Source organism: Taudactylus pleione, unplaced genomic scaffold (assembly GCF_031769625.1).
Source record: "Taudactylus pleione unplaced genomic scaffold, aTauple2 ptg000317l, whole genome shotgun sequence".
Classification (NCBI taxonomy): domain Eukaryota; kingdom Metazoa; phylum Chordata; class Amphibia; order Anura; family Myobatrachidae; genus Taudactylus; species Taudactylus pleione.
In genome coordinates this window covers 2,990,001-3,007,056 of record NW_028284718.1, presented here as the reverse complement: position 1 = coordinate 3,007,056, position 17,056 = coordinate 2,990,001, and the positions used below count along the sequence as shown (strand labels likewise).

Sequence of the window (17,056 nt, the reverse complement as noted above, 5' to 3'; positions counted from 1 at the left end):
TGTGAATTAAAAGGCAATATACAGTACATACTTAGGGGGAAAAAACAATATATAGAGGTCATGGTGTGCTAGTGGATGGGTCTGACAAAGAGGACATATTAATAGAGATTTGAGCAGACCTCTGTTTTTATTCTAAAACCGCCTGTGTTTTGTTTTTTGCAAAACCACCCAGTGGTGTACTGCTTTGGGTTTCATTAAAAATGATCAACAACAAGTACATACAAAATAGGTAATGATGAGCTATTTTTGTTTATACATTACAATTCTTATGATACATTCATTTAACAATCAATTTTCCAATGGCCAATATTTCTACCAATATGAGCCAAAGGCTGTAGCAAGCTAGCTGGCAAAAATAAGTGACAGACACAATGGTACAAACACATATCACTTTAATAAAATATATGACATTTATGATAAGTAGTAGTAAAGCAGTGGCAAATATAATGGTCATTTTAGAGAAGTAAATACACCAAGGTGTCTCTTTGGCAGTGCAAAAAAAATAAAATACTTAATTTAAAAGATAGTTAAATGTGAAGGGTATTGTGTGAGAGGCAGTGTCAGATTCCAGATAGCAAGCGGCACAAAAATATGGGGCTGTTCGCACAGAAATCTCCCCCAACCACACAGAAAGCATATAACATTGATAATGAAATACGATTTTCTCCAGCCACTTGACTGCAGACTTAGGCCCTCCTTGGGGTACCTTTTTTTTCTGCTACTGCAGTAATAAAATACATGGTGATTTACAGAACACCTAATCAAAACAGTTCTTATTCAAAAATTAAATGAAAGCTACCAATTGTCTCTCTAAACATTTCATTTCAGGCCTTTGACAGGTAAGTTAGTTGCCATCTCTTCTTTCTCAAATAATCTCAGTGATGCTGATATCGATCTCAGTGTATAACATATATTCATTTCTGGCTATTGCTCACTCTCTCTTATAAATATATAAATAAATATATATATATATATATATATATATATATATATATATAATTTCCAGAAAGGAGGCACTCACAGGCTGAATAGACTTGGAAAAAAACTAATGCTTTATTGCATTAGCGCATCAATAAATAATAATAGCATTAGTTTTTTCCCAAGTCTATTCAGCCTGTGAGTGCCTCCTTTCTGGAAATTCTTATATACAGGGGACGTCCATCCTCAGGGTGAGCACCGCAGCAAGGAAATTGTTTGCTCATACAACAGGAGTGCCGGTAATTTGTATTGAGTATATATATATATATATATATATATATATATATATATATATATACACACACACACACACACACACATCGGGTAAAATAAGTATTGAACACATCAATAATTTTCTCAGTAAATATATTTGTAATGGGGCTATTGTAATGAAAATTTCACCAAATGTTAGCAACAAGCCATGCAATCCACACATGCGAGGAAATCAAACCATAGAGGTCAATAAATTGTTATGTGTAATAATGTGAAATGACACAGGGAAAAATTATTGAACACATGAAGAAAGGGAGGTGCAAAAAGGCATGGAAAGCCAAGACACCAGCTGAAATCTATCAGTAATTAGAGAGCAATCTGGTGCAAATTAATATAAGGTGGTTCAGTCCCAACTGATGGCCTATAAAAAGGTGTCACAAAGAAACATCTCATGATGGGTAAAAGCAAAGAACTCTCTCAAGACCTTTGCAACCTTGTTGTTGCAAAACATACTGATGGCATTGGTTACAGAAGAATTTCTAAACTTCTGAATGTTCCAGTGAGCACTGTTGAGGTCATAATCCGTAAGTGGAAAAAACAATTTCACCATAAACCGGCCACGACCAGGTGCTCCTCGCAAGATTTCTGACAGGAGTGAAAATAATTATCAGAAGGGTTGTCTAAGAGCCAAGGACCACTTGTGAAGAGCTTCAGAGAGACCTGGAATTATTAGGTACAATGGTTTCAAAGAAAACAATATGCAATGCACTCAACCGCCATGGCCTGTATACACGCTCACCACGCAAGACTCCACTGCTGAAGAAAAAGCATACTGAAGCTAGTTTAGTTTGCTGCATAACATTTGGACAAGCCTGTGAAATACTGGGAGAATAAAGTCAGGTCAGATGAGATCAAAATTGAACTCTTTGGATGCCATAATACACACCATGTTTGGAGGAGAAATGGCACTGCACATCACCCCAAAAACACCATACCAACAGTGAAGTTTGGAGGTGGGAACATAATGGTATGGGGCTGTTTTTCAGCATACTGTACGGTACTGGCATACTTCATATGATTAAAGGAAGGTTGAATGGAAAAATGTACAGAGACATTCTTGATAAAAATCTGCTGCCATCTACCAGAATGCTGAAGATGAAACAAGTGTGGACATTTCAGCAAGACAATGGGGTAGATGTATTATAGCGGCACTTAACGTGCCGCTATAATGCTTCCCGCTTCGCCTCTTTACCGAGGCGAAGCAGGAAGCACTACCGATGAGATGTATAAACATCTCATCGGCCGGAGAGGGGGAGCGTTAACTTCCCCCTCCGGCGCTACCCACTAGAGACAGCAGCGCATCAGCCTAGTGCTGATGCGCTGTGTCTCTGTCCCGGGCAGCTCCACTGAGCATGCGCGGGATCTCGCAAGTATCGCGAGATCCCCGCGTGGAGCCCTGGAGCCGGCAGCAGCCCCAGCAGGGACAGCGCTGTCCCTGCTGTGGGGATAGGCTAGCGCCAGGCTGTAGCTATCGATAACGACAGCTACAGCCGGCCAAACGGTCATGTGTTCTGACCGTTCGTACATGGCCCTGCCGCATAGCGCCCCTGTCATTTATCGCCCAGACCCCCGATCATACATCGGGGAGAAGCGGTATCAGCGCACATAACGTGCGCTGATACCGCTTCTGGGCTTCGTACATCTCCGCCAATGATCCTAAACGGACAGCCAAGAACACTCTCAATTGGTTTCAGAGAAAGAAAATAAAGCTGCTAGAATGGCCCAGCCAATCACCTGACTTGAATTCAATTGATAATCTATGGAAAGAACTAAAGATCAGAGTTCATAGAAGAGGCCCACGGAACCTTTAAGACTGTTTGTGTGGAAGAATGGGCCAAAATCACACCTGAGTAATGCATGCGACTAGTTTCTACATACAGGAGGCGTCTTCAAGCTGTCATACCAACAAAAGGCTTTTGTACGAAGTATTAAATAAATTTCAGTAAGCGTGTTCAATACTTTTTCCCTGTGTCATTTCACATTATTACACATAATTTATGGACATCTATGGTTTGATTTCTTTGAATGTGTGGATTGCATAGGTTGTTGCTGACATTTGGTGAACATTTCATTACAATAGCCTCATTATTAATTTATTTACTGAGAAAAATGTTGGGGTGTTCAATACTTATTTTACCCGCTGTATATTACACTTGTCTACATTTTTTTCTGCTCAGCAGGTGTGTGCCCTGCCCCTCAATGTAAATTTGCGTGATTAGCCCATATTTAAATAGGGGGTGGGGCTAAATTACGTGATACTTGTAGAATCGCGTCATTAAGCCCCACCTCCTACTCGGAGACCCCCATCACCGTGGAAATCCTCCCCAATCTGCCCACTTCACTAGGAAGTGGACAGGAATGCAGGAGAAGTGCCTACTCAACCAGGGGGTTACCTGAAAAATTTCGGAGCCTCCTGCGACTTCTGGGAGAGTAGGCATGTATGACATAATATATACTTGAAAACTCTCCCTCATTGTCTAGGAGACTCCCTAAAATAGTAGCAATCTCCCTGTCTCCCTGAAGAGTCTACCAATCTACTTGATTGCACCTTACGCCCATTATGTAGCTGTTCTATTAAAAAAAAAAGAGAGAGATACATTAAAATGGGATAATTAGTATCATTTCCCAGCATTGGTTATAAGGCACAATGATCCCTATGGCTACATGCATTTTCTGAAATGTGTCAGTGTGTTTTCATCAACAAATAGATCTTACTAACTGCTTTGGGTCTCATTTACAGTTGGATGTAAGTAAATTTTATGACACACCTCTCAGATGTAACAATACACGCCCACTTTCAATATGGGGCGAAAAGTCAGTTATCGGCGAGAATTGATTGCCAATGACGTCATTTCCGCCTATTTCCAAGTATGCGGCAGGTGTTTTCTTCAGTGCGGGTGATAGCGGCAGGTGCATTTTTGCAGAATTTAAAAAAAAAAACATTTCAGGGACTTAAAAATATGCTTGCAACCATTTTCACATACCCCAAATTTGATAGGAACAGTTATTTAAAAAAAGTGCTATTCTACACCCCTTCTTCATAGCTGCAAATATGCACTTGCCGCGGCTATTACAAACCCCGACTTCCTACAGCAGGCTAAAATGGGGGTACCCATAGTAATCCCTCATGTCTGGACATCTTTAGGGGAATTGAATGCCCCCTATGACTTAAAGTGTCTATTTACAGCTATTTACCCCCTCCTGTTCTTTTTCTTTCCTCTTGCTGCAGCATGCGCACGTCACACCTTTGCCATGCATGGGCGTCACAGCCGCAAAAAGATCATGCAAACGCGCATGATAACCTAACTTGTATCAAGGTCCGATTTTATATACATACACACACATACATATACATATGTATTTTAAGCTGTTGCTTTGTATTAGGCAACTTAATCCTACCAGTTAAATATTTAAAAAAATAAAATAAAACAGAACATCACTAAACAGAAAGCCTGCACTTTACATAAAACTTGACAGTGTTCAAATGCAGTCATGGGATGTAGTTAGTATCCCAGCGGTTGGGATGTCGGCGCTCAGAACTCTGATGCCGGAATCCCGACACCAGTCAGAACCCCGGCGCCAGTATCCCGACGATGAGTATTGGGGTTAGGGGAGAGAGTTAGGGTTAGGCACTAGAGGGAGGGTTAGGCTGCAGGGGGTGGGTTAGGCTGTGGGGGGGGGGGGGGAATTACTGTAGGTTTAGGCTGCGGGGGTGTGGGTTAGATTTAGGCTGGGGAGAGAGAGTTAGGGTACTTACTGGCTGGTGTCGGTATTTTAACCCAGTCACAATTCTCAGTGCCTGGATCCTGAGCGCTGGCATCCCGTACTTAACCAGCAGTCATAGCTAGTGATAAAAATTTGTTGCAGGTGCACATTACCCTCAAAGTGCAAGACACACAAAATAAAAAAAGATATACAACATTTACCAGCAAGTAATAAAGTGTTTTAAGGCCATTCAAACCTTTATGTCCATAACCTGGACCAAAATTCTGCATAACATTGAGAAAATCATTTGACTTTGGTCAATTTGGTGCATCTTCTTGAATTTCTACTGTTTGTTAACAATGAAATTATACCAGTACTAATACAACGACCCCCCCCAAAATAAGTATTATTAAACTACTAGTATGCCCGTAGCAAACATTTTGCCAATTTGAACCCAGAACATACGTACAGAAAACGGTTTGCTAGATAAAGGCTAGATGATAAGTTAATACGACGGAATCGGTAATAAAAGATGTGTGTGAAACATAACCGGCTAAGCCATGCCCTTTTATGGTTTTTGGGGAATTTTTTATTGTAACATTCTGCCAATTTGTAAGAGCGATGATATATTTGTCCATTGTCCATGGACTCTGAAGCAAAATGGACCGTTGCCAGGGGATATTGAAAGCTGTGGCCCTATAGATGCAAATGATAATGCACTGTTTCTCCGCCTTACCGTCTTCCAGCCTCCCGCCAATCAGTGGCTGCCGGCAGCTCTCATGGAAAGCAGAGAAAACAGGCTTTGCTATTGAGGCGCAAACCCGGTGCTGATTGGCTGGTAGTTGCGAGCCTGGAATTGACGCGCTGATATATTTGGCCATAGACTCTGAAGCAAAATGGACCATTTCCAATGGGGACATTGCAAGCTGAGCACCTATAGATGCCGGCAGCTCTTGTAGAAAGCAGAGAAAAGAGGAGTTGCTGGCTGGGAGTTGTGAGCCTGAAATCGACGTGTCGGAGAAAATAGGTGAGGGAAGAGCGCTCCCCTAAAAAGTATCTTTTTGCTTGCATTGAGAACACTGCCTCCCTTGACACATGAAGAAAAAAGGGTAGCTTTTGTTTTTACAATGTGACTAATGGGGCCTATACATCTCAAGCGCATTTTCCTGATCCGATCCTAAAATTAGAGCTTGCTCTAGGGAACTAGATATGGATCAGAAGATAATCAGCCATATCCAGCTACTACATGTAAAGCTAGAACTGGTGCAAGCCCTGAGAACGCCCACTGCTTCTTAGCTTGGCAGGTGAGAGGATGGGGCAGCATCTTCAGTGCCTTAAAAAAAAAAAAAAAAAAAGTAGAGGCATAGAATACTAATCCTTAGGAAGATACAAACAGCCCATACCCAACATAAATAATGACAAAGGGTTGGCACAAAAAAGTGAAGCGCGTTTTCATTTTTTCCAATCCGCCAAGAGTTTCTTTAGAAGCACCTAATCATTATGCTATATTTATAAATATCATGCAAGAACCCACCCTAGGTTCCCACTCATTCATGCAGGAAGAAAAAACACATCACATGGGGATCTAAACCATATATGTGAGCTTATTTTAAACTCCTACATTCAATATATATCATTCTCAAAGACTGAATGATTTCTACAAGTGTTTTAGAAAGTTACTGTTTACAGAACTGCTATACTGAGACAGTCTAATGTTTGCAGTGATTTAGGTAAATAGTTTTTTTCTATGTTCCTGGCCCTTTCAGTAACATGCTCGATTTAAGAAGCTTCAGTTCTGCCATTCTTGGATTCAGGTCAACCTGCCGTCTTCTCTACTGACTGTTTCACTGACACCAGCCAGAGCACAGAGCTGCCTGCACAATTGAGGTCAGCATACCCGAGCATACACCAATTTCTTTATTAAATTAGAAAACTTTAATTGATATTTTCTTCATCAGCAGAAAGTTGTGCCATTTGATTATATAATGTTATTTTGGCTATAGCAAAGAAAGAAAGATAAACCATGCATAGTTTTTAGCTGGATTTGCCTAAATGCCTAGTTTTTAAAAGTTCTCCAGGTAGACTGTGCCACCATTACAGATACTGACTGATGTTTCAGCGCAGAGGGTGGGACTGTGATGACGCAATTCGCACTTGCTCCTTGTACCTCCCCTCTGGGATCTCCAAAAGAGGAGATGTAAAAATTAGGCAACTAAGTATTAATTGAGGGGGGTATCCACTAGACAATAAAGTTGAACGATTGAACGATAATGATAAAATTGTTCGATAATCGTTCAAACATCGTTTGCAAATCCTGCAGTAATAGTTTCTAACAATGTACGATGAGCGCTACCGCTGGTCGTTTGATCGTCTCCTCCATCGACTGAACATGCAGGTCATTTTCACTTGATTGCTTACAAATCGTTTACACATTGTTCAAGCTGAACGATCAAACGATGAACCACTATCTGCCCACTATAGCTGAAAGCTCTCAATCACAGATTGAAACAACATAGTTTATCGTTAGATCTTTTGCAAATCGTTTGCAAATCTTTTACAAATTGTTCAGAGTGGAAGATCAAATTTGAAGGGAATCTTCAAGGGAAAATCGTTAAGAGGTTGGACAGGGATAAAATAGTCTAGTGGATGCCCCCCATTGCTGTGTAGTTTTGTCATCAATCACCAATTGGCTTTGGCCTATCTCCTATATTCTAAACTGGTGGTACCTGTATGCCAATGAGGTACCCTGAATAGACTTGCAAGGTATAAATATTATATACATTACTTGCTATGTGGTAGTGTACATTTGCACTCTTTACACAAATAAAAACCAAAGTACCTTTTTTTTGTTTACACTTTTTTGTTCTTAATTTAAAGGAATTATGAGTAAGCCACTGTTATTATTCACAAAAAGTGCAGTAAGTGAATGCACTGTTGCAAAAGACTAGTAGTGAATGTCACGGCAGTGTCTTTTAGTGACTAGGAGCATGGAACTCAAATATTAATTAATTTAATCCAGGTACAGACAAGGTCTGTATTAAGGACAGATGTCTTTGTGTTTTTACTCAAAACACTGTGTAAAAGTTGGAAAATAGAGATTATAAAATATAAATAATTTTGAGAAGGTGGTAATGGTCTGAAAAACAAAAGTTCAAAAACACAGGTCTCAGCTGTAGTGGCGCCTTCTCTTACCCCCAAGAGAACTCTTGCTAGGCTATTCTGAGCCAATTTCGTCTTGAAATGCAGACATATTTTGGAAGCCCTTCTATCTAGAGACACTCGAGAGCAGGACGGCAGAGCGGAGGTCTGAGATGCAGACCTCGACTGGGCTGTCATCCAAACAGGGCCTTCAAAACAGCAGGAGCCTTCTCTGCTACTGATGACTAGCAGAGTGTCAATCACAAAAGAGACGACTTGTTCTATCCCACTGACTGTGAGAACACAACCTTTTTTTTCACGTCTTTGAAAAAAAAAAAAGAAATTACAAAAAACTTTAACATTATAGGCATATGGGGAAAGAAAACTAAATAATGAAGTCATTTTTTTGTAGATCGCCCAAATGCCTTTCAATACATCTGGCTCCAATTGGGGGAGGACGAACAGCATTTTTACCTTTTGCTAAACTCATGTACTTTAATCTATTATGTGATTGTACACAGACCTCACTTCCACACCTTATAAATATAACAATTCAATATAAAAATATGTATGTTGCTATTTCAATTTTTTTTATTTGGAATCAACATCTTGTAAATCAGGATTTCTTCATTAGACAAAAAAATATTTATAGAAGTCCATTCTTTATTAAATACATATTTGTTCATTCATGTAACACTGCTATAAGCATTGTGCAAAAGTAAATAAATCAAAGTGCTAAAAGTAATTAGTTATATAACACATAGGCATGTAAATGCTATAACAATACATGGAGCTGTATGGCAAATCTGTAGCCATTCAGTTTACCAAATAACTAATCCTTTGCCATGCACAATTTTAAGTGCATAAGGCTGATCAGATGCATCCTTACTGTTAGGGATAAATACTAATGTCTAAGAATGACCACGGCGAAAATACAGTCTGCAGATGACCTCACACACTGGCTAACAATAGTGGATTTACACAAATACCAATGTGGCCAGCTTAACGTTACAGACTAGTGTGATCACACGGCTGATGTTTTACAAGATAGATAGATGGTAGACTCTAAAAGACCACCAGGACAGTGGCAACAAAAACTCGCATAACAGATGACCAATTACAATAGCTGCAGGAGAGATTATACAATTTCTTCTTTTAAAACAACCTTAATCAATATATTGCACAACATATGAGACTACTATGTGTCTACAGGTCTTCGACCTCTCATGGGGTTCTATAACCATAAGCACAATTGCCTCGACTTCATCATCAGTATATGCCGGGGCTTGACAAATTTTTCTAAAATCTAGGTGCAAGGATGAAGTGTAGGAGCCAAACCACCGTCCCCCCAAAAAAATTACAGGAGTGAGTGAGGAGCACAGCTCTGTGTTATGCAACTGTTATACACACTATACTAGTCCACAAAATGGTCGCAGTTGAATGGCTATAGTAACATGGAGGCCCCTTCACTGCTCTGCACAGCTCCCCTGCTCCACCCCACCACCCTCCAGTAATAACGGACCACATTTCACATAAAATAATGGTGCCATAAATTAAAACATAACCCCCCTCCCCTTGTGGTCACACCACTATCCCTTTGAAGCCGCTCGGCAATCCCTGGCCACCCATAGACCCTACTACAGGAGAGCTCTATGCAGCTGGAGATAGGTGACAGTAGATAGCCGGGACGTACAGGAGGATCAGTGTAGACTGGGGCAAACAGCAGGGATCAGAGCAGGCCAGGACGGACAAAGGCACAGCAGTCACCTCATGCGACACTCAGCACATGTACTCCTGTGCATGATATGAACACCGCAATACTATAGGCACGAATCTCCGCCGGAGCTGATGAGAATCTGCTTCCTCCCTCACTGCAAAAACTAGTAGCCAGGCAGCAAAATCTGGTAGCCATGGCGATCTGGCCCCGGGACTGGTCGAGCCCTGGTATATGCTGCACACCACCCTAGCTCAGTAATATAGGACCTGATTCAGAGTTGGATGCAGTGTCAATGTTTGCACAGTTCAGCGTTTATTTGCTACTGCGCATGCGTGAAAAGTCAGAGGAACCCCTACGGTGCATGCCAACCACTGAGTGCATGCACAGTCCACTGCTGCGTACGGAGACGCTTGCAATAGCGCTGGCGTTGTTCCTGGGAGGTGGCTTGAAGTGAATGCAAAAAAAAAAGACTGTCTCATGGGCATGGCAGTGAACGCAGCTTTGTTTTCAAATGCCGAGCCATAGCTGCAGTGGCCATGATTAGAAAAGTTCAGAAGGAGAGACTGCACCAGCCATAGGGCGTCGTAAGTGTTGATGGTGATCGTGATGGTGCACCTATGGTGAAGTGTTTTATTTGAGTCCACCGGCGGATTTACACAGTCCATGGACATTGAAAATGGGCATCTTAGGGCTTGCCATGTCCGCCGTTCGCAAGTACACAAGAGGAAAGCGAAGAGTAGCCCTTGCATATTTTTGCTGAAGCAAATCCAAAAGAAATCTCAGCCGCGCCTACAGTACCGTCCACCTCTGAATCAGTCCCAAAATATGGTGTGCGCTTTGTTGCAGGTAAGAATCTGGTTACACTTACGAACTAAAATCTTGGAGTATACTTTAAAACTTAAATTATTACCACTAAATGGTTCTAGTTAAGCACAGTATAGTTAGTGAGCAGCAGATAGACGATTTTTCTTTTTTGGCATCTTTAAATGGGCACAAGATGGCATTCATTCTGATTAACAACTTTTAGGCAAGTGACATTTTCACCTTGTTTTGTTTTTCCTCACAGATTTTAAACAACATATACGTACACCGGTTATTCAACATACAAGGCCTGATTCAGAGACAGACGCTAACGCAATTTTCACGCAGATTGCGCATGCACCGCACTTGAATTGCGATCACGCACGCACAGAAGAATCCATTGCTAAGTGAGTGACAGACTGCCAGCGTTTGGGGGCGGTATTGGGGAGTGTTCACAAAAACGCAGGCGTGCCTGTCCTTTTAAATGCCGTTATATTGGCGTACATAAATTATCCTCTGCGATTGCATGTCAGAATATCACCCAAGGCTGCAGCAGGTCAGACATGTCGCAAGGGTAAGATGGCCGCCGATGTGCTACAATGTTACCGATGTTTACGTAGGTATGTGTCATCGAACGCAGGTGAGAAGGCAGCAGTGGGCGTCTTTATGCTTAGGTGAACTGTGTCAACATTTGTATATTTTTGCAGCTGCGCTGCGTACGAAAACACAGTTGCGATCGCATTAGTGTCCGTCCCTGAAACAGGCCCGCAGTCACTAACCATGTATCTTGTCAAATTTGCACTTAACAACAGAGGAAAAAAAAAATTGTTGGGGATCAATTAAAGGGAAATTTGGTAATGAAATATACAGGTCCAGCTTTACACAGCCGAAAGGCAGCAAGTCACAGGTGGATAAATAAAACTCTTTATTGGCGTTAACATTAAAATATATATTGACAGCCCAATCCAGCAACTAAACTAAACACTGAAAAGTGAGCCATTCGCAGCAGCTGCTTACACTACCAAATTTCCATTTTTTAGGTTATATATATATTCTGTTAAGTTTAATGCTACAATAATAGTTTGCCCATAAATTCCTAATGATTTTCATATAAAACACATTTCACTTTTATAAAGAAATATTATTATTACTGTGTATATTATATTTTGTGTTGTTTGGCAACATTAGCTCAGTCGTGCTACAAGATTGGCGCTATTTTCCACTGGATTGCAGTAATGTCTCTGAGTTAATAGTAAATTATCTGACAATATTCACTTACATCTCAGTGCAAACATATAGGCACTACTGTGGCACTATGTCCAGTTTTCACTTTCTTATGAACTGACCATGTTCAATGTCTGTCTCAAAGATTTGTCATGTGCTCAAAGTAAAAGGTTGCTAGAACATGTAGGAGTATATTTACTAGTGCTTCTAAAACAGACAAGTGGTGATGTTGCCCATAATAACCAATCAAATTCTGTGTATCATTTTCTAGAATGCAATAGAGAAATGATAGCTAGAGTCTGATTGGTTGCTATGGGCAACATCACCACTTGTCTGTTTTAGAAGCTATAGTAAATCTACACTGTATAGAGAATTAGCATGGAACATGTATAGAGAACACCCTCCTGACAAAGTAGGAAGGGCTAAAACCCACCTGTATTTAAACAAAACACAGGAACATTAAAAAATTTAGACCAACCTATAAACAGTGCAGGAGCCTGATCATTAGGATGGGAATTCAATTCTCTGCAGTGTCTGGCCACAAAGTCCGGCTGCACACATTCTTTATTAAAGGAAAAGGTAGTATAACGCTGTAGAGTGCCTTTACAACCAATCCGGAGGCACATAGACAATTTAATCACCCCCTTAGAATGTTAATAAAATAGAACAATGTAGCCAATCTGAACATTACAAAGATCATAGGGCTTGTAACAATAAGAGTATTATAACTTCATAACACCAAAATGAACAATTCCAAATGTGCAAACATAGCAACAAATATGTGGAAGTGAAATGAAATGCACCTCAATAAGTAACCAAGGAATTGCATGCAACTCACTAATGAATCACTATATACAAATACATATTTGTTTCTGTAAACAGATTTCCACGAAACTGTGCTTAATGCCGGCCATTGATCAGAGCCGGAATCGAGGTTGTCCAACATGTTGGATTTCTCCGATCCAACCAACCCTTACAGAACTGGTAAATGGGGAAATCCCTCTCAGATATACGAGCCATATAAGTCATATAACATTCTAACTAAATAGAAAGTAAAGTAAAATGTTACTTTAATTATATGATAAAGTATTGAAAACAAAAGATAAACATAAAACAAGCTGGTTGCATGTGCCTTCCTCTATATTAAAGCAAAGCACACAGAGCTAGAAGTTATCTTAATAAAATGCAGTGTCATATTAAAGAACAAGGGTATCTTGTCTCTCAATAATATAATAGAAAGTATCTAGTGTGATATATTAAAATGACGTGCTGCAGTAGGATAAGGTAGCTATTTTTCAGCTTTTTGTTGATAAAAGTGGGGTTAAAACTGCAGAATTTATTGCAAGTTTTACACACAGTTCTCCAGATATTAGGTCTGTTCTTTCATCAAGATAACATTCCTGGTTCACATACAGCGCATCCATTCTTATTGTGTATGTATATTGTGTAAGCTCAGTCTTTCTGCAAATAGGTTTCTCTGGTCTGCCATTTAATACTGGACACACAAAAATTAGTCCATGTTGCTTCTTTGCATCTGCATTCAATATAAACGCATTTAATTCCACTATCAGAATGTGTATCTTATATGAACAGGTAACACGTGTGAAACATCGCTTTAAAGTCTAGCTCAGTGGTTCCCAAACTGGGTGCCTCCCTGAGGCATTTGCAGGTGTGCCTCGGGTTGGTGGTCTGGGACCAAATCAAATTATATAGGATTAATGCGATTGGCAGCCACAAGCACTAGATTTGCTTATCAAAAAAATGTGTACAAATAGAAGCACAACTCTATTGTCCACCCCAGTGGTTCCCAAACTGGGTGCCTCTGGGCACTTGCAGGGGTGCCTCAGGTTGGTGGTCCAGTACCAAATAAAATGATTTTTAGTCAGTGTGATAGGCAAAACCAGAGCTACTGACTGCCAGTTAAAAAAATGTGGACAAAAAGAAGCACAGCCCTGTCAACCACATAACAAAACCTAAGGGTGACATTTAATCACAATTTACTTAATTTCATTTTTGATGAATTTCCCATTAAGAAAGTTTTGGTCCACCAGATCTACTGACTGACAGTTAAAAAAATGTGGACAAAAAAGAAGCACAGCCCCGTCAACCCTATAACTAAACCTTAGGATGACAGATAAACACAATTTACTTAATTTTATATTTTTTTCTGAATAGGAAATTTTTGGCCTAGTGGTGCCGTGAAAAAAATGCTGATACTCTAGGGGTGCCGTGATTCAAGAAAGTTTGGGAACCACTGGTCTAGCTACCACTTTGGGACAACACCTTTCATTCATTTACACTTTTAAAAGTGTGTGTGATGGCACAGCCCCTTTTTCCTGGCACAAAGACTTCAAATCTTCGTCACCTCAGTGGTACAGAAAATAGTATTCCATCCCTATACTTTACATCAACCATTTTAAGATGGGCATTCAAAAGTGTTTTTATTATAGAGTTTTACATTCTCATGTTACAAAAGAGAAAAGCTACAATAAGACAAAACGGGTATTCGTAAATGGTAATGGATGAGTCTCCAATATCCAAAATGCTTGGGACCAGGGATATTTTGGATAACGGAATATTCTGTATTTTGGAATATATGCATATCATAATGAGATATCTTGGGAATGGGACCCAAATATACACACAGAATGCTTTTGGTAATTTTATACAATATTTTCAATAATTTTGTGGCTCAAACAAAGTTTGTGTACATACATAAAATTCAGTTATGTTTCATATACACCCTATACACACCTGAAAGTAATTTTATACAGTATTTTTAATAATTTCTGCCTTAGACAAAGTTTGTGTACATTGAACCATCAAAAATCATCTAAGTCATGCCAAAAAAAAATCTGTATTTCGGAATATTTGGATATGGGAGACTCAACCTGTATAACACAAGAACGTGTAGCAAAACGTCTTATGAACACGAGTGTTAGGCTGCGGCTAGGGTAAAAGAGTACTATCAACATACTCACTGTCAACATTTTTAATATGTTACGATTATGTCATGTCCACATGGTATACCACACCTTTTCTATTGGCTCTAACAATCATTCATCTTTTCCAACATTTCTGGATTACATCATGTTATCAAAATTGATTTATTTAGGAATATTTACAAATACAAAAACATAACTGATCACATCATAAGTCATTTTGGAGACCAGCTCAATATAATTAAAGTGGTTCAAATCATTAAAAAAACTTAGTAAACCTGTCTGTGAGCAGTGATGTTATTGTATAGGACATTTCCAAACATGAGCTTCATTATAAAACATTCCCATAGAGAATTGGGGGAAAGATATTGTGCCATCAAGTCCAGGGCTCCTGAGAAGACATTTGGGCCCTTTCACAGCTACCATCAAAAACACAACTTGCGGGGTAAAAAGTTTCACTTGCCAGATAACGGGGGAAGATTTAAGAAGCGTCGAAGCGGTATCAGTGGACGTTATGTGCGCTGATACCGCTTCTCCCCGGTTTATGACCGGGGGTTTGGTAATAAATAACAGGGGCGCTATGTGCCCCTGTCATTAACGGCGCTGCTATCTACAAGATAGTTGAGAGATCCTGCACATGCTCAGCGGAGCCGGCCGGGACTGATATACAGCGCATCAGCAGTAGGCTGATGCACTGTGGTCTCTAGAGGGAATCGCCGAAGGGGGGAGTTAACGCTCCCCCGCTCCAGCCAATGAGATGTTCATACATCTCATCGTTTCTGCCTCGGTAAAGAGGCGAAGCAGGAAGCGATATAGCGGCACTTAACGTGCCACTATAATACATCTCCCCCAATGAATAGATTAATAATTGCAGTGGCTGCTACAGACTCAGTACTTGTAAAAGCCAGCGCAGCTAATCCTCTGGAAGGTCATAATGTGAAATAACTGTTTGTCTGCCTTGTGGATAAAATACATCAACATGCATGAACAAAAGTCTTGTGAATCAAGATTTAACACCTCCCATACACCACTACTCTACCTCCATCCACTTTCTAACTTTGGCACAAGTGTCAATTATCGAGAGCAGTGTTTCTCAAACAGTGCATGTTTTCCGTGTCTCCTTACAGAATCACACGTGAAATAATTAGCTCCACCTGTGTCAGCCAGCAATGAATACACCTGTGCACCAACTAGGAAAAATGGAAACCATGCGCGGTTAGTGCTCCCTGAGGAATGAGTTTGGGAAACACTGATCTAGAGCAAGTCGACATTCAAAACGGAGTATCTGTGAGCAAATGCAAGCTTCCAAGCGGCCTATGACAGCTGAATAGATTTCGTCACTAGCAATTCAATGGATAGACATAGCAAGGTTAAGATAAATAATTCGTTGAACTATACTGCTTGGTGAGCTAACAAGATGAATACAGTCTGCCATGTTTGCGGTTTCTCCTAATTGGAGTGTATGAAGTCCAAGAATATTCACTAGAACGGGGGTATTCAACAAGAAGCCCTCCAGCTGCTGTGGAACTACACATCCCAGCAAGCCCTAAAAGAAAAAACTATGGCAGGGCATATTGAATACCTCTGCACTAGATCATCCACAAGACCAAGAGCTTAATTTTATAAAATGGCAATGACAAGATAGATCCAGCGCATCTCAATAAAGAGCATAAGCTACATATACATAGCTATTAAGGTTACAGAGGTGATGCATTTTATGTAAAAGACAAACTTAACTAATCTGCAGTTTTAATCAGTGTATTAGAGCATAAAGCTCTAATGTGTGTATGTATATTTTCATGGGAATGCAGCCACATTACCGGCTGTCGGAATCCCGACACTGGACTAAAGATAGGCGTCAAAATCCTGCCGCCTATCTTCACCCCGATACCGAAATCCCGACAGCCGCCACCCTGAACAAAGGTAGGCGGGTGCTGTTAGGTTAAGGCATCCCGGGGGGAGATTAGGCTTAGGCACTCCCGGGGTGGGTTAGGCTACGGGGAGGGGGGGGTTAGGCGCCATGGGGACGGCAGGTACCCCACCGGGAGGGCTAGTGGGGGGGGGGGGGGGGAAGAGTTAGGGTTAGGCAGCACAGGGGGGAGGTTCGGGTTCGGCACCACCAAGGGAGGGTTGGGTGGGGGGGGAGGGTTAGGGTACTCACTGGCCCTGTCGGGATTCTTCACGATCGGGATGACTGCATCAGTGTTTTGACCGCTGGCGTCCCATCCTTACCATCATACCAATTCCATTTTCATGGTCTTCTTACATTTTACATTAG

At 40.7% G+C, this 17,056-nt stretch overlaps 1 protein-coding gene across 2 annotated transcripts in view; it reads right to left on the bottom strand.

Moving 5' to 3' along the window:
- UQCC1 (ubiquinol-cytochrome c reductase complex assembly factor 1) overlaps positions 1 to 17,056 on the bottom strand; it is a 127,558-nt gene that overhangs the window by 10,935 nt on the left and 99,567 nt on the right. The window lies entirely within an intron of this gene.